The sequence below is a fragment of the Notamacropus eugenii genome, chromosome 1 (genome assembly GCF_028372415.1).
Source record: "Notamacropus eugenii isolate mMacEug1 chromosome 1, mMacEug1.pri_v2, whole genome shotgun sequence".
NCBI classification, from domain to species: domain Eukaryota; kingdom Metazoa; phylum Chordata; class Mammalia; order Diprotodontia; family Macropodidae; genus Notamacropus; species Notamacropus eugenii.
In genome coordinates, this window is record NC_092872.1 from 34,883,086 (window position 1) to 34,904,209 (window position 21,124).

General features: G+C 35.0%; 1 long non-coding RNA gene across 1 annotated transcript in view; it reads left to right on the forward strand.

The window, feature by feature from the left end:
- Positions 1–21,124, forward strand: part of LOC140496620 (uncharacterized) — a 785,173-nt gene that overhangs the window by 434,345 nt on the left and 329,704 nt on the right. The window lies entirely within an intron of this gene.

Sequence of the window (21,124 nt, forward strand, 5' to 3'; positions counted from 1 at the left end):
GTTATTGAAAGTAAAATTTATTTTATCACCTGTCAGGATTGATCAAAACTGTATTCTGCAATGAAAGCTTGATTTTAGAGCTTTTGGGAACTAAAAAGTAAAACAGGTAACTGTTGAAATAGAAATACATATATATGTGTGTGTGTGTGTGTGTGTGTGTGTGTGTGTACACATGCACATACACACATGATATTAATGACTCCTGCTCAAGATTTTTTCTTCCAAAAATTCAAAAATACTTATTTTAAATGCTAGAATAAATTAACAGCTAGTATTTGATTGCTATGAAGTATATAATATTAATTAATCTTGTGGTTAATCTGTTAAATATACAGAATTTGTCAGCAAAATATTTCAGGGTCTTTGCATGTTTCATAAAAGGGGGGTCTTATTAATAGATGACATCACTATGAATAGACTATAAATGAGAGAAAATATAGTAGCTGCATTTCTCTTATATAAATAATATGTTTCATTTTGGCATGTGACTCCCCATACACTCCTTTGAACTCTCTAAATTTGCCATTAGAGTTGTTTGGAAATTAACCTTCTGTAACTTGGATATTTCATCTGTTGGCTATATTATGCAGCAGTCCTTATGTGGGTCAAGTTGTATTGATGTTTCATAAACTTTTGGAAGATTCTCAATACTGCATCATTCAGTAATATATAAATACAGTCAAATAAAATTGAGAATGCAGCTTGGAAATATTGTATTTGTGTTGTGAAGGAAAGAAGCACAGACCTACACTTATGAAAGAATAATTTATAACTTGTGATATAAAGTCTTATATTAATGTATTTATGAATGACATTCCTCTAGAAAACAATTTTCAGGCTGGTAAAATGATCAAATTTAATCCAGTGCTTTCTTAAATATTTTAAAGATTTTGTTTTGATGTAGAATGTAATTCTGTTTTGAAGAATGACTTTTTAAAATTTTGGATGCCTTTTGATAAGCACAGTCATTGTTCAGAGTGATGGAGTTTTAAAAATTATTTTTGAAATTATAGTAAAATTAATATTAGAATAAAAAAGTATGAAATCTTTCTACAACTCTAAAATAGCATTGAAATCAATTTATAATTTGTGTAAGATGTTTTACATTTATATCATGTGGATTATGAGTTTCAAACGTTTGAGCTACATGAATTTTTACATACAACTTTTAGAACAACGTGAATATCTCATTTTAATTTGAAAGAGATGGAGACCTGTTTCCCTTTGTAAATAAAAAAGACTCATAACAACATGTTAAAGTGCTAGGTTATAATTTCATCATTAAACTACATGATATAATTATGGATTTCTACATTGCTTTTTTATGTAACTTTGAGACATATAAGCTTTTATAAATGCTTATCCAATATTAATGGAAATGATAAGACAGAGGCATTATATCTGGTACCTTTTATTTGCTTTTTAATTTGTAAGCTTAAAAGAAAACTTTAATACTCAGTACATGTTTCTTGTGACTGACAGGAAAGGTTTTGTCATTAATAGCAAATCTGCCATTACCCATCAATGAAGTATTTTATGTAGTTGTGTCTGTGTGTATGTGTATTTCTAATGGTGCATCCCCTACTAGTGAGCATTCATCTTTCTACACCATATATAGTTTTATCTGTGAAGCATTGAATATTATTTAAATACCTTTACCTTTTCCAGTAATGCGTGAAATTGTTCAGAAGGTAAAACATCATAGAACAAAATGATCATTTTCTAATAAGAAATCCAATAGTTTAAAAACTTTATTTCCAATCTAATATGTTAGGTAAATGGACAGGCACTTTGATTCATGAAATCTTTAATCTAAGCCTTTATTGTGTGTTGAGGAACGTATATTGAAATATTACAGTCAATATATTGGCTTCGTTCAGTCAAATGGTATGCATCAGCAAGTTACATGCCATCTTGTTCTTTAAATATGTTGGACAATGTGGATATAGTCCACCCAAATGCAATGATTCCATTATTTTTCCCATATTTGGAGTAATGGAGAAAATGATGAAAACCTTTTTTGTCATATGATGTTCATCACAGAACAGGTTAAATTTTCATTTAAATAAAAAGCTGGCTGGAATTTCTTTGGACCTATGTGGGCCTGGAAAATATAGTTTGTCTCTTCCTTTCTTTAAGAGCCTAAGAGATAAAACTGTATAAACTAACTAAGAGTAAATTGAGTTAGTTTTGACCATAGTACTATAGCTTATATTAAAGCACTGGTTTCCAGAGCATTTTAAAGACTCAAGTTGAGGCAGGTGAAACAGACAAAGGTGTCATTTAAAAAAAAAAAAAGTCATGCGCTATGGATAACCCTCAAAAACAAGTGGGGGATTAATAGATTTACCAAAGTATAAAATAGGTTAAAGGAGTAAAGATTTAGAAGTTTGTTTTATATAAACAATGAAAGTAAATGATAAATAGAAAGAATGGAAAGCATCTATTAAAAGTATAAAACACAATTGGAGATAATTGATCCAAATAAGTTTAGATCCTTTCAGTTTGACTCAAATAGCAGGATTTGGGGATAAAGAATGCAAGTTCAATAAAATCAAGTTAAAGTAGACAGTAGACATAAAAGTGAGGCACAAAAATATTTATATCAGTTCTTTTTGTGGTGACCAAGAACTAAAAATCGAGGGGGTGCCTATCAGTGGGGGAATGGCTAAACAATATAATGAATATAATGGAATACTATTTTGCTATAAGAAATGATGAACAGATGGACTTCAGAAAAACCTGGAAAATCTTATATGAACCGATGCTGAGTAAAGTGAGCAGAACCAGGAAAACATTATACACAGTCACAGCCTATTTTTGGTAGACTTGGCCTATTTTTGATAGACTTGGCCCTTCACAGCAAAGCATTTAAAACATTTCCAAAGGACTCATGATGCAAAATGCCACTCACATCCAGAGAAAAAACTATGGAATCACAACGCAGAATGAAACGGACTATTTTCTCTTTTGTTATGTTTTGTTTTTTGTCATGGTTTCTCCATTTGTTTTAATTCTTCTATGCAAAATGAGTAATGTGAAAATGTATTTAATAGGAATGTATGTGTAGAGCCCATATAATATTGCCTGCTATCTTGGAGAGGGAGGAGGGAGGAAGAGAAAATTTGGAACTTATGAAAGTGATTGTTGAAAACTGAAAACAAAGAAATTAATTAATTTGGAAAAAACAAATAATAGAAACTTTTAGTAAACTGAAGAAATAATAAATGTGTGTAATGGTCTAATGGGTGCAATTGTTACAGAGAGAGAGAGAGAGAGAGAAAGAGAGAGAGAGAGAGAGAGAGAGAGAGAGAGAGAGAGAGAGACGGGAAGAGGAGCTCTTAAATGCAACAAAATGTTATACTTGTGAGAAGAATAAATTAAACCTAAAAAAATTCTTCTGATGGAACAGTTATATTATTTTAGTGAATCATGAATGTTCTGGAATTCAGCAGAGACATGGAATAAAAATATAGAGATCAAAGAAAGACATCTATTGTTGCTTGTATTTGGAATGTGTCAGTTGTCATAGATCTTCCAACAAATATGGCACATGTAGGACAAAGACAATAAAAGCTTGATTTTGAAGTTCCCAAAGGGCAGAGTTTTGAATGGAACTCTACAAAGATCAATGACATAGGAGGAGGTTGTCTTAGATAGAGATTAAGTAACAGTTTTGGGGATGGGAAACCTGTAGCCTCAAGACCACATATGGCCTTCTAGATCCTTGGATGCAGCTTTTTGACTAAGTCCACATTCTACAGAAAAAATCTTTTTATTAAGGGCATTAGTTCTGCAAGTTTGGATTCAGTCATAAGGCTGCACTTCAGGACCTAGAGGGCCACATGTGCCCTGGAGGCCACAGGTTCCCCACCCCTCAATATGGCCTTTTCTACACATAATCTCCCAAATGAAGACAGCCTAGATATCACTTTAAAACCATAAGATAAAGAGACAATCTTTCCTCAAAAAAATAACATTTATTGAGCACTTGAAAGGTGCAAAGTGCTGGATCCTGGGAGAGACACAGTGGTAAATGAGATGTGATATTTTTACTCAACAAGCTTCCAATTTCACGGTGTTAGAGGTTAAAAGAGCTAGAGGAAATCCCTTCAAACCAACTAAGGTGAAAAAGATATACAAAAGCATATGCCCTGTAATCTTTAAGAAATGAGTCAAGAGGAATGCCAAGTTAGCCAAAATTACTAGGGAAGCGTTCTTAGAGATGTCTGAGAAAGAATGACCTCTCATATGGAAGGGGCTAGGGACAAGAATTACCATGGCCAGATGGAGAAGGTGGACTTGAGAGACTGCAAAACATGAGCGATGATATTCATTTATAGAATACCTCGGATAAGTACCCCTTCTCATTGTGTCCATGTATTTGCTAATAGTGCTACTGCTGAGCCTGTGGCTAAATACACTTCCTTTGTTTTCCCGACAAAGGACAATAACAGATCTAAGTGATGGGAAAGTTGAGCTAAAATACATAGGATTTTGTCAAATAAAATCTATAACAAGAAACTGAGAACTGAGACTATACTTAGTTTGGCATGAGATTGCACGTAGAAAATCAGCTGGGCAGAAGGAGGAATAGGACTCCAGAAGAAGAAGGCGTCATTCCCTATGAATGGTCTTAGACTGAAAAGATATTTGTAAATTTATTACTTTTCCATTTATTTCTGACTGTATGGGTTCTTTTATGTTTCTGAATATATATACTATACACACACACACATACACAAAAACACACACACATGCTTTAAAATATCTAACAGAGTGTGAGATATAATTTGGGGGAGGGTGGCTAAGGGAAGAGAAAGTGGGTGTATTCTCTCACAAACCAATGTTTGACTGGAAAAACAGTTTAGAATGGAGAAGTAGCAAGATACTAGTGGGGAATAATATTGGACTAGGTTCTAGGATGTTGTGGTAGAGAAGACTTAACTTCAAGACTCTTTTCTCTTTTGTTATATTTTCTTTTGGCTTGGTTTTTCTCATGGTTTCTCTCATTCATTTTAATTCTTCTATACAACATGACTAATGTGAAAATATGTTTAATAAGAATGTATATGTAGAACCCACATAAGATTGCATGCTATCTTGGAAAAGGAGGGAGGAGAGAGGGAGAGAATATTTAAAAGTTATGGAAGTGATTGCTGAAAACATTAATTTAAAAAATCTCACCCACCTCAAACAGCATTTTAATAAACCTTGTCTCTGACTGAAAAAAATTGCTATATGTTTAATGCTCCATTAGTTTCTTATCTTATTATTCTATTTATTATCATAAAATGAATTTAACTCGTAAAATACATTTAATTTTCTATTTGTATAGATATTAATAATCTATATCCTATCAGAGTTTCTTAGGGAAAATCATAATTCTCAATGCTTACACTAAACCTGAGGGAAATATAGATTATAAGTCATCATCATGTAAAGTTGTAGCTGTACAAGTAAATATCTATAATTGAAGTATCGTGGCAGTAACTCTATACAGCCAGCTTACCTTAGTCAAACACCCATTGGTCCTGTTGATTTCTGGTGAGTTCTGTGCCTAAGAATCATGTTATTTAGAAATAGATGAAACAGGTATTATATAGTTCAGTTTCATCATTACATAAATAAGAAAACTGAGGCCCAGGGAGAGTTAGAGACTCCCATAAAAATCATACAGTTAATAAGAAAGCCTAGCTATGATGTGAACCTGTCTTCCAACATCCTGTGTCCTCAGATTAGATTCAGCATAACTCAATTAAAATGACTAAATACTGATCATGTTTGTTACATGTAAGGTACCAAGGAGGAACTGATTCTTAGAGTAGTAATTTCGGACCTTACTCGTCATCTTGACAAGCTGGTTCTAGCAGAGTGGTGAAATATCACTTTTTCATGATTTAAGGAAAGATTTTTCAGGTCTCCATCTGCCTATAACTAATACTACCCTCATCCCACCCCCTCCACATACATACACACACCTTTACACATATGTACAACCACTAACCACTACCATATATTCATCATTCTCCTTGGCATGAAATTTCCAACATTACTTAATAACCTGAATTAAAAAGTTTTCTGTCTGTGGAATTGTAGAAAATGTTCTAATTGGGCTATTTATACCATGGCTCAGGAAGATATTGCATTAACATTCATAGAAGAGATAGCTATTAGTGTATTGTTTAATTAAGGTTCCATGGACAAGGTTAATCATATTATTTGTCTTAAGTCCCCTTATCTTCCAGAAATAGCTGTTTCATAATAATTCTACCTCATATCACCTTACAGTTTACAGTCTTTCCACATTGTGTGTTAGGTTCAAGGACCCTGCTCGATTTCACCAACCTACCTCACATATCATATACTTTGAGTCTTACAACAACCTTGTGAGGTAGGCAAGGCATATATTAAAATTACCAATTACTTTACCAAGGTCACAGCCAGAAATGATGATGCTTAGGCTTAAAACATGGTCTCTTAGTTCCCATTCCTTATTTTATTCAATATACCATGCTGTATCACTATAAACATATTTATAGCATTCTTTTTTTACATATGTGTGTGTGCAGTTGACATATACTGATGAAATACACGCATGTTTTCTCTCACAGAGAGGCAGTGTGTTTCAACCCTTGAATAAACTTATGATTTCATTAATATGTAGGCATCTTTCTTGTCGCTGCAAATTATAGTCCATCTACACATTCCCAAGCCGAGTGATTGCTATCATGTTGTCTTAGAGATTCTACACAACTAGACTGTGGACCATGTTGGGGATCTTCTAATATTTTGGTGTTTCATGGTTACCAATGCAGACTTAGGCTTCATCACTATTCACCTTCACTCTCACTCCAGAGATAGTCTAATGAATATAATAAATTAGCAACTGAATTTGAGCACAAAATTTCATTAACAGATAGCATCATTATAAGTGACCTTAATTATTAAAATTATTTTTCTTTTTACTTATCTTTAGTTGCTTCCGCATATGCATGTGTGTACGTGTGTGTTGGAGGTACTGGGAATCAGAAAAGCTCTATTTTTATTCTGTCATAAAACTGCATAACTTGGATATGTTACTTAAATATTTTAGGCCTGAATTTCCTCAACTATAAGAACAGATGATTGGATTTAGATGATCCCAAATGTCTCTTTCACTTCCAAAATTCTTTGCTTCATGGCATGACAGGATTACCTTAAATTATATTTTTTCCTAATAACAAAATAGACATTCATCAATGCAAAGCTAGGTTCTGTGATACTATTTATTCTTATCCATGCATGATTTAACATAGGACAGAATTTAAAATGTTTATATTTGGCTTTCTACATGACATAATTTAATAGATAACATAAAATTTCTTTCTTGCTTCAAATGTTTATGAATTTTCTGTTTGTTATACATATGCATAGTCCCTTAATAGTGTCATAAAATGACTTTATTCAATTGTTTTCTAATGTAAATTTCAAGCATGGCAGGTATGTTATAGAAAAGGCTTAGTCTGCAGAATTATTTTGAATACCATTGTGAGTACATTTGTGCATGAATGAGATGCAGACATAACTAATTTTGTTTTTCCACATAGCACCACAGCATGAGTAAAAGGTATAATGTAAATGAAGGATAAAATCCAGTAGATTTGGGGAGGCATTGTTATTCTTTGGATAAGTCAATGAAGGACAAACTTCAAAGTTTGCAAGAAATTCCTTTGACAAAGCAAAAGTATTTTTCTAAGGACAAAGGTTGTATTTTTACAGGAACAAAAATAATCCCTACAAAGGCTGTCTTTTTTCTTAAATAAAACTTTTTAAAAGAAGCTCTTATATTGTTGCATATGACTATGTGCATGAGGCAAAAAGGGGATAATTTTACAAAGCAACAGTCAAAATGAAGAAATAGTAGACTCTAATCATAAATGTGGTCAACACAAAGGAACTGGTAAGTAAAGGCAGGTACAGTTCATTTGGGGCAGGTTACTAAAGACAAGTTTTAAATTGCATTCTTAACAAAGAAGCTGGTAATGTATTGTCAGGAAAATAGGTGGATGCAATTGCTTCCCTGGGTTATTCATCTGAGTCAATTAGGGATCCTATGACTGGGGCTAGTAAGATTAATTTATATAGAGCAGAAATTCCAAGAATGTTCTTCCAAATAGCATAGCTTGTGAAATGTAGGAGCCATTGACTATTGAACCTGAAGAGTAGGATCCTTGAAAGAAAAACAAGAATTCTGGAAAGGAAGAAGGCTTTAGGAGGGGAGTGCATTTTATACATGGAACATGTGCAAATGCACTAAAACCAGAGGTTGATTGAATACTAACTTTAGCAAAAATTAGCAGTCCGGTGTGGCTCAGAGTGTGTGGATGATCAAATGTGAAATAAGCTTGTAAAGGGGGTTGGAAGCTGGATTATTAGGGACTTTAAATGCCAGACCATGAAGTTCATGTTTTATCCAAAGGGAGTAGCAGAGTAGTAGTACCTTTACTACAGGTAGTACAAAATGGTGATCACATTTGAATCCCAAGACATGGAGTTTTTATTTTGTCCAAAGAGAGTAACTAAAGTTATTGAAGAAGGGTGATCAAAGTGTTAGAAAGGTGACCTACAAGTAGGATTGACATTTATGTGAAGGATAGATTACAGAGAGTGGAGCCAAAAGTTAGACATACCAATTAAGAGGATTGTATGAAAGTCCTTTACAAAGATGAAGCAGGACTGAAATACTGTGGTGGCAGTGTCAGAACAATTTTGACAGCAAGAGGTATTGAGACATGGAATTGATTGAATTTCACTATTGATTTGGATTAGCGGGGCCAAGGAAAAGAGTCAAAAACATCTATGAGGTTTCTAAATCTGGTACCTGGGAGGAAATGGTGTCATCAATAGAAACAAGGAACTTTTGAAGGAAGAAGGTTTATAAGAGAAAAAGAATTGCTTTTTTGACTTTTGAAGTTTCAGGTACTAGCAATGCATCCCGATGGTGATGTACATTGAATAGCTAGATACTCGGGAACTGGATTTAGAAAAGAGATGGGTTTAGGAAAGAGATAAGACAGATTGTTTAGATTTTGGAGTCATTGACATAGAGGTGATGTATTGACCAGTGAAATCACATAGTATCCCAATGGGAATGAGGAGAGAGAGAGAGAGAGAGAGAGACAGAGAGAGAGAGAGAGAGAGAGAGAGAGAGAGAGAGAGAGAGAGAGAGAGAGAGAGAGAGATGAGACAAAGAGCCTAGGACAAACTCCCAGGGAACACTATCAATTAGGGCAAGGAGACCAATATGATAAAGCAAATAAATTTTATTTTAAATTATCAAAGGTTGGTATTCATATATTATTGTATAGATAAATCACCTAGATTTGTTGGTGAATTATCTCCAAGGGATGGGGGAAAAGGCCAAAATTCTGATTTTGTGAGACTGGAGGTCAGAGAAATTGGAGATGCTGTTAATGCTATTAGGCAGTACAAAGTGATATTCATTTGAAGTAGAGAGAGTTCAACTTTAGATTTGATATTGATGAAATAACTAAGCAGAAATTATTTGCCTACATTTAGAAATAGAACAGAGAAGATGATGAAACATTCGATATGGAGACAGACACTGAACAGACCTCTCCTTAAAAATGCCATTTCAAGCTTCCTCAGGCATCAAAAGATCAGAGATGTAGGGTGGGAAGAGACTTTAGAAGTTATATGGTTCAACCCTCTCATTTTGTAACTAAGACAGATTAAGTGATTAGCCCATGGTCATACAGGTAGTAAGTCTCTTACTCTAAAGTCAATAATCTTTCCGCTATACCTTGCTACTTATGAATAAGTGTAACGTAAGATCACTGGGCAAAAAAGTAAACCTTGAGAGCTATTCTTGGGGGAAGAAGTGATTCAGCAAAGGTGATAGAGAAGTAGAAGGAAAACTAGAGGAGGACAGCATTAGAGTCATCAAGGGAGAAAAGAATGTAAGGAAATGGCTAATGATGTACAATATTAGAGAAGAAAAGAAAATATATTTTAATCTGTCTGGGGGTCAGGTGGGGCAGAGCCAAGATGGCGGAGTAGAAGCATGGACCTGCTCCATCTAGCTCTCCCCTGAAACCCCTTAAAATACTTGTAAAAAATGACTCTAATCAAATTCTAGACCAGCAGAAGTCACAAAATGACAGAGTAAAACAGATTTCCAGCCCAAGAGAGTTTGGAAGGCTGACAATAAAGGTTTATCAAACTGGGCTTGGAGCTGAGCACAGCACAGCATGATGGCATGGTACAGACAGGACTAGAGCAGCCTTCAGGATGCTGAATCATAGGCAGCTGCTGTGGTTTCCATATTTCTCAACCCACAAATACTAAAGACAATTTCAAAGGTCAGTGAGAAAGCTCTTTCACCTGGGTGAGCTTGGTTGGGCTCCAGCCTTAGCCCCAGGTCAGCAGTAGTCACTTCTGGAGCTCTCACCCTACAGACCCTGGGGTAATGGAGCACTCAATCTGGGTCTCAGTCCTGAGTGACAGTACTGGGATGAGGGGGAGTGCTGGTGTGGTAGAGCTGTTAGTGACTGTGAAAAAGGAAGTCTACTCATGGTTCCAGAGCAGAAAAGAGTGCTTTTGGTTGCTCACAGACCAGAGCACAGTCCAGTAAACACCTCTCCCTTGACTATATCACTTTGAAGGAACTGAAAATGTACAGGTCCCTAGAGATATCTCATAGAATGGCTGCACAAAACCTCTGAAGCCTATAGTACTATACACTCCACTTGATAAAATCAAGTAATTGCCTAGGAAAATGTCCCAAAAGGGAAAAAGACCATAGAAGGTTACTTTCTTGGTGAAAAGGTATTCTCTTCCATCCTTTTGGATGAGGAAGAGCAAAACATACAATCAGAGGAAGACAGCAAGGTCAAGGCTCCTACATTCAAAGCCTCCAAAAAATATGCAATAGTCTCAGACCATGGAAGAGCTCAGAAAGGATTTTGAATATCAAGTAAGAGAGGTGGAGGAAAAATTGGGAAAAGAAATGAGAGCAATGCAAGAAAATCATGAAAAATGAGTCAATAGCTTGCTAAATGCTGAAGAAAATAACACTTTTAAAAATAGACTCACCCAAATGACAAAAGAGCTCAAAAAAACCAATGAAGCAAAGAATGCCTTAAAAAGTGGAATTGGCCACATGAAGAAAACAGTTCTTTAAAAATTAGAATGGAGCAGATGGAAGCTAATGACTTTATGAGAAATCAAGAAATTATAAAACGAAACCAAAAGAATTAAAAAAAGACACAATGTGAAATATCTCTTTGGAAAAACAACTGACCTGGAAAATAGATCCAGGTAAAATAATTTAAAAGTTAATGTTGTACCTGAAAACCATGATAAAAAAAAAAAGAGCCCAGACATTATCTTCCAAGAAATTATCAAGGAAAACTGCCCAGATATTCTAGAACCAAAGAGTAGAATAGAAATGGAAAGAATTCACTGATTACCTCCTGAAAGAAACCCCAAAATGAAAATGCCTAGGAATATTGTAGTCAAATTCCAGATTTCTCAGATCAAGGAACAAATATTATAAGTAGCCAGAAAGAAACAATTCAAGTATTGTGGAAAACACTATCAGGATAACACAAGATCTTGTAGCTTCTACATTAAGGGAACAAAGGACTTGAAATATTATATTCCAGAGGTCAAAGGGGCTAGGATTAAAACCAAGAATTACCTACCCAGCAAAGCTGAGTATAATACTTCGGGGGGAAAATGATCATTCAATGAAATAGAGGACTTTCAAGCATTCTTGTCAAAAAGACCAGAGCTGAATAGAAATTTGATGTTCAAATACAAGAATCAAGAAAAACATGAAGAGGTAAACAGGAAATTTGATAGATAGATAGATAGATAGATAGATAGATAGATAGATAGATAGATGTATATATATATATATATGTGTGTGTGTGTGTATGTATATATGTATGCATGTAGGTGTATGTGGGTATGTATATACAATGGAAGGGAAGAGGGGGGAGATGAAAGAAGATAAATGAGCTTTATTCTCATGGGATTTGACTTAAGGAGGGAATAACACACACTCAATTGGATATGGAAATCCATTTTACCTTGCAGGAAGGCCCATGATTCTTGGGAAAACTTCATAATGGTTCATTAAAAAGATGGTTAATGGACATCTAGAAAAGAAGTAGTGATTGTAGAGCATCAACATGACTTCATCAAGAACAGGAGTTGCCAATATAGCCTTATTTCTTTTTCTTTTTGGGGGAAGGAGTAGGGGGGTAAGCGCAGGCTTACTATCCTAGAAGGTCAGGATAATGTCATAGAGTTATATTATTTAAACTGTAACAAAGCATTTGATAAAAATACTTCAGACAATTCTTATAGAGACTTTGGAGTTGTGAAGTAGAAGATAATACAGTTGGATATATTTAGAACTGGTTGAATGGCCATTCTTAAAGAGAAGTCACTAATACACAATGCAAGTTTCTCATGCCAGTTCAGCTAGTAGTCTCTGGTGGTTTTCCCTAATGATCTTTTTTTGGACTTGTTGTGTTTAACCTTTTTGTCAGTGATATAGCAAAAGGCATAAATAAATTGTCCATCAAATTTACACACAAATAAAGGTTAGAGAGAAGAGTTCGTAGGATAGTTTTCTTCAGATATGTGAAGGATTGTCTGTGTAGAAAGACTAGACTTGTTCTGCTTGACCAATAGGACAGATTCAGGAGAAATGGTTGGAAGTTACAGATACAAATGTAGGCCTAATGAGGAAAATTTTCAATTAAAGCTATCCAAAAATGGAATAGCCTGATTTGGGAGGTAGTGAGTTTCCCTACATTAATATTTTTTGGGCAAAGCTTAAATTATTGGGTATTACTTATTGGGTAGGTTGTAGTAAGTGTCCCCTTTCAATTGTTGGTAAGTCTAGATTGTCTCTCTTTCCCAAATAGCTCTAGATCTATGATTCTATGAATTCTAAAATTCTGTGATTTAGATCTTCTATAGGAAAGTGCTTCCTTAAAAATATTCTATGATCTGCTAACTCTTTAAAGAAAAACAGCCATTTATTGAGGTCCACTATCAATATAGTATTCCATAAGAGATTATCTTTACCAGCCTCATAAAGGAAGCATATTTTTATTTTCTTTCCCCATTTAAATAGTCTTTTGTAATGAAAAGTTATTTTCATCTAATATAAGCTATAGCACTTCTAATGTACACAGTAGCTATAGCTTTTATATTTTCCCCTGCAGAGCTTAAATGATGTGAATTACTAAGATGCTTCAGCAGAATGAAGAAACAACAAATATGTTTATCTCACTATGTTGTTAGCTGTATTCTTCAAAGCGTTCAAACTTTCAGCTACAAGGATGATCAAATTGCCCTTCTAAACATCTATTCTTTTTTTTATTACTCTGGTACCATGTTAAAAGAAAAAAAATAGTTTCTTGGGTGTTTTCTCTAATGTTAGGAAGGAGAGATGTACTAATCAGCTCTATGGTTCATAGAAATGTTGCGGGTTTTTTTGTTGTTGTTTTTTTTTTTTGCTAGATAGGACTTTGGCAACCATCTCTTTTATTTTATTCACTTGGAAGATAGGAGTGGGAAGGGAGTGAGGACCACAAAAATGAGTTTTTTTGAGTCATGCTGATAATTTTCTAAGAACTAGAAAATATGTTTCTAATGGGATATATAGGACATGAAGGTGTTTTGGTAATAAGTTCTCAAAATTGGATCAAGATTTTTTCATATAAAGTAGTATTGAACATTTTAAAGAATTTTAGATCTTTTTTTTTTTAATTTTGCTTTCCTATTTTGAAGTATCTGTGTGATAATATTAGGGGACAGGAACACTCATTTTCCAAGTCAAGACTTCTTCCTTCAGCCGATGGATGACATTGTCCATATCAGGAGCAGAGTTTGGGTAAAGATAGCCAGTGAAATGTAAAACCTGAAACTCTCAGAAGTTTCAGGTGAATTATCAGCTCCTCATTTGTTGTTCTTATAGTTCTGTTGTTAATAGGGTTAGAGTCATATAATTTAAGCCATTTCTCATTGCATGAACTAATTCCAGGAAAGCAATTCTGATTAGATTTTGTCATGGATTACTAAATTATGCAGTCTTATCACTAGTAGGACTTAATGGCATTACTTAAAGAATCTCTACAAGTGACCCGGACCCTGAAGATTGTCAAGGAAATGCCTCCACAGACTTACCCTGGTCCATAAGCAGCTGTTTGAAAAATGCACAGGAAGTGCTTACCCGACCCCTGAAGATCTTGGATGCCAATAAAAAGATGACACCCCTAAACTTACTGCTACTTTGGGTTTCCTTATTCACTTGTTATAACTTTGCTTGTAATGTTAGTCATGTGCATGTTATAAAGCTGCTGCCCATTCTGTAAGCGACTGTGGCATCAAGCAGGGTGGGATTTGTTTGTTTGGAGTTGTTTTCCAGGCTCAGGCTAGATTCTGAGCACCTGATGAGGGTTCATTCACCTTTGAGTCCTGATGGTTCACAGAGGAGTCATGTGGGTTTAGTGCCTGCTGATTCTGAACCCGTCAGAAGCCAACTCTTAGTTATATATACTGGGAGTATATATAGTTATACTTAGTATACTTAAGTGTACTTAGACTGTACCTAGTTATATATACTAGGCATTTTACCTTGGCGGGGGGGGGGGGGGGGTTCAATTATTAGAAGGATCTTGTGATTACCGGGTCGAGACTGAGTGGCCGTACGTTCAGACTCCTGACTGCTCAGATGTAAAGGCTCTCTCGATCCAGGGATGTTTGTAAATTTTACAGCAATATTGCTCTGATTCAGGAACTAGAGCCCTGTCTATTGATTTTGATAAAGATAAAAAGGTTGTTTGTTGAATAGATAGAAGGCTTGGTAACTTTGGGAATGTAAAACGTAAAAGATGTGTCTGGGAGCGTTTGTTTGAACTGATTAAAGTGGTTGTTGACCCCTCCAAAGTTGCTTTTCCTTTTATAAAAATACGGATTAAGAACCAGTGATAGGCCTCTCTATGTGTGTTGGTATGCTTACTGATACAACAACTTATCCTCTTTGTTTTACTTGATGCCATTATTGGAACTATGGTCCTTGAGCACGTTTATTGATCATGGTTCTCCCTCTGTGTTTATGCAGAGGGTCTTCATGCAGTGTCTTCTTGTCAAGATTCTAATTCCTCATGGAAAGAAATTGTGATAAAAGAGAGTGAAAGTTCATGCTCTACCATTTAAACACCTGCAGATGGACTACTGAACTGCCAAAGTCTGTAGGCTACAGATGTGTTTGGGGGTACAGAACTTTCCTATAGCTAAAGTATCTGTGAGTTTTCTCTTGTGTGTCCTTGTGGAGAGTGTGCATTTTGTATATTTATAGTGTCTTCCTTATTTCAAGGAACTGACCCCCAAGCCAACAGGCGCATTTACAGAAAAAAGAAAGTGAGATATTGTAGTTGAAGACATAAGACTGATAAAGGTCTAATTGTGGTGTTGCACCATGTGTGTGGATAGCATCAAAGGGGTGGGGGAGTTAATTGAAATTTATGCTGATTCTGTCCTAGTGACCACATTGTTTCCAGTCTTGCTTATGTTCTCAAGTTAATTGGTCTTTTGGGATATCTGTCAACTAGTCCATGCTACTTACTTTGATCTCTTCCTTTTGAACGTTGACCTTCCAGTCAGCCTTCACATGCACATCCATCCCAATTCTCTTGCCTCTGATATCATTTCCCTAAAATGTGGAAATGGGGAGGAGGTGATACCACTCCGTTTTTTTTTTTTGAAACATGGACCTATCAGAATTGTCTTGCTCTTATTATGAAAACTGCCTTTAAAAACAGTTCCCAGGTTGAAACCTAGGTTGACCCCAGAGGCCAGATGACCAACATATTTCCAACTGGGTGTTTTGTTTGTTTTTACCTTGGTGTTGTCTTTTTGTTAATAAACTTCTTTTTAATTTTCAAAAAAGAAAAGAAAGAAGAAAGAAATTCTTTGCCCTCATACAAGTCACTGAATTCATCTGTGCTTGATTTTCTCATCTATAAAATGGGATAATAAAAGCATTGCTTACAGGATTGTTATGAGGATCAAATGAGTTATCAAATGAAAAGCTTTGTGAGCCTTAAAGTGTATTTAAATATTAGTTGTTACTGCTATGATTATTATTACTATAGTAAATAGAAAAGCTAGAATTCAAACCCAGGTTTGAATTCAAGCTATTCCATGCTCTATAGTTCTGTTATATTTCATTGATTCTCATTAGATAACAAGAAAAACAATAAAGTATAAAAGTTGATTTCTTATGCCAACAATTTGTTATTAGGTATTGAATGAATGTTTTTAATGGATAAATGCTCAGTTTGGTTACTGGCTGTGACCTTGACTGAGTCATTCTCTCTTGGCATATACACACATATATGCATATATACAATACACACACACAGAGGGAGACAGAGAGAGGGGGAGAGTGATGGAGAAGGAGGAGAATGTTTAGTTAGGTGATCTTGATGTCCTTTCCAGGATACCTTCTGCGAGACTGCTGGACCATCTCTGTCAAGTTGAATTCCAGAATGAAGTGAATTTGATTTCTTATGTTAATGTCATCCATTGTATGTTATATGTTACACTTATCTTTGATCTTGGTTGCTTCTCAAAGAAATAGATCAATAAATACCAGGTAGGGCAAGGAAGTCTAACAAGTTATGACCCCTGTCCTACATTAAGACTTTGTCTTAATTTAGTAATGATTGTTGGTACTATTAAGTTTGTATTTGTAACTAAGAATTGGGACAGCTTTAGGTAAGTTGGAAGACATTTGACTTGGAGTAAGGTGTTGGATTAAAATAGTGCCTCTGATACTTATTAACAATGTGAACTTAGGCAAATCATTTAGTCAATTTGAAATTGAACCAGCTATAAATGAGTGTAACTGAGGGATATTAATGTGTCTAATATCTACCTGCCAGTGTTATTGTAGGAATCAAATGATTTAATGTAGATATTTCACACTGTTAACTTTTAAAGAATACTAAATAATGATAGCACAAAGTAAAGCAGTTTGCAAGCACCAAAATGCTACATAAATACTATCCATTAATTATTTGTAAAAATTATTTTAGTCATATATATTATTGTTTATAAATAACAAAATCAGCCATTTAGTAATTAGGTCAAATAGAGAAGAAAATCACAGACTTAGATATTTTAATCAGTCAGGGCATGCCCTTATTTTGCACATGAACAAACTTGAGACCCAGGGGTTAAGTTGTCATACCCAAAGTCAGCTAACATGTGAATATCAGATTATTTTACACAAATACTGACAAGTAGAGAGTGTATGTATGTGGAAGATTAATAATTCACATTTCTAGGATACCTATAAGTATCCAAAAATATTTCCTTTCAAGGAAATAAAGTAATTAATATTAGTATTATAATGATGATCATTTCCATTTTACAGATGAGCAAACTGTTGCCAAGAAAGGTGAAGTGCCCCATAGTTGTCATGGCAGTAAGTGTGAGAGCTGAGAACCATCATTACACTTTCCCATTCCAAGTCAATAACCTCTTTCCACCACAAGGAATGCAAAAAGGAGGTAGAAGGAACATTGGAAAAGCCTATGAAAGTTGGCAAAGTTAGGGAAGAAATGAAAAGAAATGTTTAAAAAATAAGTGATAGAGAACCTAAGGACTATGTAAATACTTCTACTGGAAGAATAATACAAGTATAAAAAAAGGATCAGACATTTCAGACACTGGAGAAATGTAGTGGAAAAAAAGCTGACTATCTATTCCTCTATCTACATACACATCTTTATACCTATATATATATAATTTTACATATGTCATGCCTCACATTAGACTGTCAGCTCTATGAATCAAGAAGTGTATCTAACTTAAACATATTGTCTTCTTCATGTCAGCAGTATTCTGTACTCAACACATCCTTAATCAATACTTGTTTATTTAAACTCAACTCAGTTGCTTACATATACAATTCAAAAACCCTCTCAATTCTCATATCATCCCAACTGTTTGACATCTTGTGTTCTGTGTGTCTCATCTTCCTTTAAATCCTTTGGTGTTCAGAGTAATTTAAGAGCACTGAGATTGAACAGGAAAAATTAAATAGATATAGAGGGTCAAGTTTATCAAAATCCTTGGAAATGCTGTTTTTCTGCTATGAATGACAATAAACAGTGGGAGAGAAAAAATCCTCCTATTTCCCATAGGTATTTTCAACTAATATACATGAAAAATTAATTCAATTAATTTTTGTATGTATTATTTTATGTCCTTTATCCAGATTACAAGTCCATGCCCCGTGTCCATACCTTTGGACAAGCTGTGCATACATGACTGACTAGCTCATATATAACTCTGATTAAGTAGATTATCCATCTGGAGCCTTAGAGTTGAGTGAATCTCCCAGGATTTAGTTTTAATAAAAGCTGGATATATACTATTTGTAGGGTATATCTATTTTTCTCCTCCTAGCTTGTCAGGCATAAGTAATTTAGAAGGTAAGACTTTTCCATTTGTCTGAGTAAACTTATCAACCCTTATCAAAATGTGTATCTGTAGTAACACTGACTGCTTATTTGATAGGCCCATGGATATCCTGGAGAATCAAGATTAAACTTTTGTTGATTTGTCTTGTTGATAATGAGATCTTAGGAAAAGCAGTAAATTGTAGGGAGAAAAGAGCTTTAAAGCATATTAAACTCACAAAAGCCTTTCAACAGAATATATATAATTCTGGTGGTAATAAAATGGATGAGATTTCATTGTGAATCTGAGCAGAATTCAGCATCTAATATGTCAACTTTACATGACAGATTATTAATAAACTGCCACTGTTATCAGTTGATACCAATCTGTGGTGACTGCCTTTTTTAGACTTGAAACTCAAATGTGTTTTTTTTAAGTAATCTTTACTTTGTGAACCAGTTCTTCCTTTCAGTACAATTTATTTTCTGTGCTCCATGGGAGAAAAATTATTGTGCCATATAATTAATGACCTTCATTTCATTACATTAATATATTCCTGAAAGTCACCAGGGCATGACCTAATGATGTGCAGTTCACATTCTTCACACACACACACACACACACTTTCTCTCTTCTGCTCTCTCTCTCTGTCTGTCTCTGTCTGTCTCTGTCTCTGTGTCTCTCTCTCTCTCTCTCTCTCTCTCTCTCTCTCTCTCTCTCTCTCTCTCTCTCTCCTCTCTTTATGGGATATGAAAGAAAGCATAAAGATTAGGGCCAGGTCAGAATGAATAAAGCTGATCTGCTTTGAACTCTGGAATCAGAGGTAGAGGCATCCACTGGAGATATCACTGGGCTCCATTCAGAAGATATAAGCTAAAATTCTGACTCTGAGATCACATTACACCAAGTAAACAAACATTTCTAAGCTCCTCCTATGTTAGGGAGTGTTTTATAAACTAGCAAAAAAAAAAAAAAGTAAAGATAATTGCTCCTCTCAAGAAGTTTGTAGTTTAATGAATGACATATCATGCAAGCAGCTATGCACACACAAGTTATATACAAGATAAACTGGAGATAACCCACAGAGGGAAGGCACTAGCATTAAGGGAAACTGGGGAAAGGTTTCTTGAAGAAGGTGCGACTTTAAGGAAGCCAGGTAAGCCAAGAGATGGAAATGAAGAGGAAGATACTTGCAAGCACAGGGGATGAAGGGAAAGAACTGCTTGAGAACAGAAATTGTCCCACTTTCATATTTCTATCATCTCTGCCTAGTACATAAAAGGCTCTTTTAATAAATGCGTATTGATTAGCATCCAATCAATCAATGTTATGCTTTCTGTGATTATTCCCAATAGTGGTGCTACTGAATTGTGGTGTCTGTTGGTATTCATGTACGAAAAAGCAACATATTTGATGTAGTTTTCTTTCTTAATTTGAAAGAGATAGTACATTCAAGTAGTGGTCTCAAACACAGGGACCACCACAGCCTGACTCTGAGAGCCTGGGAAATGACAAACCAAGTGAGGCCTACCTCCTTACCATAGTCACTTTCTGGGTTTGGCTCAAACACAGCCTTACCACCCCCTTCACCCATTATGACCAACCCTGCTATTAGGTGTTGTTGTTATCCCAGTTTTATATATGAGAAAAACAGAGATGAACTGAGTTCCCCAGGGTCACACAGCTAGTAAGTGTCTGAGGCTGGATTTGAATTCATGTCTTCCTGACTCCATATAGAGTGCCAACACTCTATTCACTGAGACAGGGCATAAAGATTTTTTAGGGTGAAGAAGTAAAAAACATTGCTTTTGCTTTCCTTAAGTGTAAAGTCTAACTGGAGAGGTGACATCTCATATACACATATACACATGGAGATGTATGTATAGGTATATTTGTGTATGCATGTGTGTGTGTGTGTGTGTGTGTGTGTGTGCCACAAGTGGTATAAGCAGAAAATGCCATGAGAAAAAAGAATTATGGTTCCATTAATTTTTGTACTTGTGAGCTTCCAAGAGAATAAAGTTTTATGAATCTGTGCTGATAAGGTTTTGTATTTATTTTTAATATTCCTATACGTGTGTGTTAAGTATTATTTTTCCTTAGTTTAAAATCAATAGGCTACAACTAAAATGATCATTGCCTTTTTATCATAGTCTCTACTGTACTCTCTAGAAAACCATCTACACATTCCCATATGGAAGGATTTGGCTTATTCTTTGTAGCTCCATATTTCCTAAAAACAGAACCTGGTGAAGTTGCAAACTTGGTAATAATTATACATCCATATCCCTTTTCATTCTTGTTCCAATATCTACCAAGTGTCCTTATGTTGTCATCCCAGGCTCCTGATTCGTCAAGTTCTTCATTATGGCAGCCTTCCCAGGAATACCTCCTTTTGCTTCATGGAATGTCAGCAGCAAGGGAACTTTAGAATTATTTATTCCAGAATCACTTTGCAACTCAGGAAATGGAGCCCCAGAGAAAAAGACAAACATTATCTTCTATAAGGTTTTATTTTTCACATTTCACTCTATCAAAATGTATTTGTTCTCTATCTGATGGTCTAGTAGTTAAGATTTGGCTCTCACACCTCTGCATCCTTGGTTGGATTTCCAGTCAGAGAAAA